At 38.5% G+C, this 4,385-nt stretch overlaps 1 non-coding gene across 1 annotated transcript; it reads left to right on the top strand.

Annotated features, from left to right (window-relative positions):
- Nucleotides 1-3,990: 3,990 nt before the first annotated feature.
- LOC145162033 (small nucleolar RNA R71) lies at nucleotides 3,991-4,097 on the top strand. The gene has a single exon (XR_013738888.1). It is a non-coding gene; the product is annotated as a small nucleolar RNA R71 (small nucleolar RNA).
- The last annotated feature ends 288 nt before the right edge of the window (nucleotides 4,098-4,385 follow it).

Here is a 4,385-nt window from a genome sequence, read left to right as displayed (position 1 = left end):
AACGTCTAAGATTGGATTTTTATGACTCTATAACATGAAATACAATAACAAGGGACAGATCTCGGATTCTTCGGGCTCATCAACTCATAAAGCCCTCAACTTTGGGGACAAAAACCCTAAAACACCCCATACATAAATACAAAAGAAAGAGTAAGAAAGCTTGAAGCTTTATACCTCCAAATGAAGCTTCCCACACTGCTAAGCTCAGATCCAAGTGCTTGAGCTCTCACTCCTTCTTCTCCAAAGCTCCTTTTCCACTTCTAATGTTCAAGAACACACCAACAAGCTCTCAAAGGCACTCTCTAGCTACAAGAACAAGGATTAGGGTTTTCGGTGGACAAGTCTCTGGAAATGGTGGCCAACAAGGAGGCCATAACGTTCTTTAAATAGGGGACTCACTTAGAATTAGGGTTTCCTTCTGGGCCTAGTACGCTCCGCATACACTATGGTACGCCCATCGTACTGGGTAGACTCCGCGTCAAGAACACGCCCATGAGTACGCGCAGCGTACTCTCTCGTACGCCCAGCGTACTCAAAAGCCAACTTTTCTTTCAAGGACCAGTTTTGACAACTTGGGGAAAGAAAAGGATCAAAGGAATATACCTGAATTCCGGGATGTTACACAACGTGATGAACTCACCTATCCTTTCATTAATTGGTTCTGTACTAGAGCCAGACCTAAAACCAGTCTCTGCCTAAACAGTGTCCGCCATCCAGAACTAAAACGAGAAACTCCACACATAGTTCTTAATAGACTGGTTCTTGCATCCTAAACAATCTCCACCAACCCATGCATCCCATTAAAAATCTTTATGAGGTAAGGCTCAAGATGATATGTCAATCCTACTTCCTCCATCCAATCCCAATTGATTTCTACTAGAATGTGCACCTTTTTTTCTCTTAACCATGCCAGTTTTTCATTCCATTCCACCATACTTCGGGTGTGACCACATTGGGAAAAGAATACCAAGGGAAATCGGGACGAATCCCTTGAGCTTGATTTCTATGACTTTTGCCCCTCATAATCTGCACAATCACTAAACAACACAATACCAAACAACCAATTCAAGATTAGAAGTAAAAATAGTCAACAAAAATGAACTGAATATTTACCACGTCGTGGCTGACGAACTGGTTAGAAATAATTTTACAAAATCGAACGTATTCCAGAACATTTCAACTCAAATCAAGTTTAGGGGTTTGCTTAGGCTATCAAAATACATGTTTTAGTGAGATATTCATAGCAAAAATGACTATAATCAACCCCAAATCAAACCAAATTCGGAACCCTAACTCACTAAATACCCTAAATAACAATTCTAATCCGTGAATCGGTGCAATAAACTTACGAATCCATGAATATAAGCAGTTTAAGACTTGTAAAATCACACCTTTGTTCTTGAAAAGCTTGAAATTAGAAGAGAAATGGGGATGACACTCGTGGAGGCTCAAATACGGCGTGTGGGAGAATGAAAGTGAAAAAGAAAGTTAATTTTAGGGTTAAAAGCCCAAAAATTTTGACTGCGTATAAAAATCCACCACATCGTGGTAAGTCCCGCTACGTCGTGGTAAATAAATGAAAAGTAATTCTGATATTTTTTATAAAGCCACCACATCTTGGTGTGTTTCATCATGTTGTGGTAAATAAAAATAATTTATTTTTCAAAAAAAATTCATGAAAATGCACACCCCACACTTATGTCATGCTTGTCCTCATAGCAAGATCAAAAAAAAATTCAGAAGACTTAAAATCCAACAAAACAAAACAAAATAAAACGAAAAGCAAATAAAAGAAAGGGAAAGAGAAACACAAACTCTAAATCATAGGTTGCTTCTTGCAAGCGCTTCTTTTTGGGGATTCGTGAGGCAAACTCCTTCCCACTCTACGTTGTTGCGGCTGGGAGTGGGATCTCCCTTTCCTCTTTTTTCTATTTCCACTTTCTTTTGTAAGCTTACACTATTCTTATATACGCCTTCTTCGAGTTCTCCGTCTTCCTTGTGGTAGCGCTTTCCTCGTGTTTCCGCTTCAACTCTTTACTCCTTCCAGCAAGTTGTGATTCTCCTTCTCCTTTTTGTTGTTCCCTTGCTTCAACATCCATCTTGTCCAAGGTTGGCTTTCTTATTCTTGTGTAATCTATTTTTTACTCAATTCTTCATCATCACTTGAAACCAAAGTTTCTTCTTCACTTTCTTCATTCACTTGAGACTTTGGTGTTGTAAAGGCGAAAACTTCAAAAGTTATGGGAACCGAGGTGTGAGTCTTGGTACGCTCAACTCTCTCCACGTGAGGCTTCTCTCAAGTCTTTAATTCTTCCTCCATTAGCTTCTCTATCTCATCCAAATCATTGAGACTCTCTTCTTCCATTAATTTTTCAATCTCTTCAAGCTCACTATCTTCATCCATAAATAACACTTTATTTTGAACTTTAGACTTCTCAAATCCTTCCTCAACTCCAAATGTCATCTCTTCTTTTCCCACGCACAAGGTGAGCTTTGATTCACAAATATTAACCAAGGCTCATGTGCTATTAAGTAATGGGCATCCAAGGATTATAGGAACATCTTCATCCTCTTTCATGTCTATTACCACAAAGTCAATTAGAAAAACAGATTTTCCAATTTTAACTAATACAATTATGCCTCGATGATGAGTCACCGAACGATTAGCCATATGGATTGTCATACTTGTGGTCTTCAATTATGGAAGGTCAAGCTTTTGGTAAAAAGAATATGGCATCAAATTAATACTTACTCCAGAATCGGCTAATGCGAATGTCTTCGTGTTATTTCCAAATTCGCATGGTAAAGTAAGGCGTCCGGGATCTCCCACTTTCTTTGGTATTCCTTCCATAATTACCATTGAACATTGCTCACTAACAGCCACCTTGGATGTCTTCTCTAGTTGTTGACGAGTGTCAAGAAGATCTTGAAGAAATTTTGCGTATTCAGGAATTTTGGCTAATGCTTCAATAAATGGGGTATTAATTGGAATACCTTTGACTTGTTACATAAACTTCTTATGTGCTTGTTCCAATGGATGTACTATATCTCGAGAAGGAAACGATAACGAGGGTTGATATTGCTTGATGAAAGAAGAATTTTGCTGCCCAAACCCTGCCCACGACATGCGCATGTGGTCCTCATGTCGTGAGACCTATACAACAGCTTCATCTTTTTCATGAATCTTCTTTCTTTTTGGCCTTGGATCGGGGTGCTTTGTGTCTTCATTTAATTCCTCTAAGAACTCAGAGATGGTGTCTTTTTCAGTGGATATGGCCATGACATGTGGTTGAGGTTTGTGATCGGGAATTTTAGGTGGTAATCGTTCGTTAACTATTATAGTCAATTGCCCGAGTTGAGTCTCAATGTTTTTTTATGGAAGCTTGTTTGTTTCTAATGGTAACATCAGTTGCATCATGTCGTTTTTTAGAAGCCTCCATGAACCTATTAAGCATTGACTCAAAATCCACCTTCTTCTCGGATGGTGGTTGTTCTTTTTGGTAGTAGCCTCGTCCAGTTTGTCTATATTTTTATTCTTTTTGATTCTTGTATTCTTCATAAGGCAACCATTCTTTCCCTGGCTTTCTCCAATCTTCATCAAATCGATCTCCACTAGAATAACAAACTTGAGTTTTTTTATTCTCATTTTCCTCTAAATGGCAATCCTTTGTTAAGTGTGGTCCATTATAATTTTCACAACCCACTCGTATTGCGTGTATGGATTGATCCATTTTCGTCATTCTTCTATCCATGTTATTTAACATCGCCAAAACTACCGCCATATATTCTGAAGCACCATTTCCATCCTTGTATCCTCTTGTCTTGTCTTCTCGAGGGTTGTGGTATTCCCTTGAATTTTTTGAAAATTCTTCGATTAACTCTTTAATTGTAGCGGGATTCTTCTTTGTGAGAGATCCTTGAGAATCAAGGAGCTGCCTCATTGTGATGTTTACCCCATCATAAAATATAGATACTTCTTGTTGCTCATTAATATCATTTTAGGGACAATTTCTTAGTAATCCCTTATATCTCTCCCATGCTTCATACAATGATTTCCCTTATTGTTGCTCAAAATTGGCTATGGCCTTCTTAAGTTTAGAAACCTTCGACGGTGGGAAAAATTGTTGGATGAACTCTTCATGCATTTGTGCCCATGTTGTAATTGCACCTGGTGGGAGTGCCTTCAACCAATCATTTGCTGCTCCCTTGAACGTAACCGGAAGCATTCTTAACAACACCGTTTCTAGTGGTACATTCAAAATATTAAAAATAATTGGCGATGTCATTGACTTCATTGTTGTGCTTGTAAGCGTATTCATAGTATTTCCCATGGAATAGAATATATTTTAGCGCATAAAGGATGTGTCCCTTGAGCTCTAAGTTGG

Source organism: Lactuca virosa, chromosome 2 (genome assembly GCF_052849685.1).
Source record: "Lactuca virosa cultivar CGN04683 chromosome 2, Lactuca_virosa_CGN04683_v6, whole genome shotgun sequence".
Taxonomy (NCBI): Eukaryota; Viridiplantae; Streptophyta; class Magnoliopsida; order Asterales; family Asteraceae; genus Lactuca; species Lactuca virosa.
The sequence above is the reverse complement of the archived record's forward strand: the minus strand, read 5'-3'. Positions and strand labels throughout refer to the sequence as shown.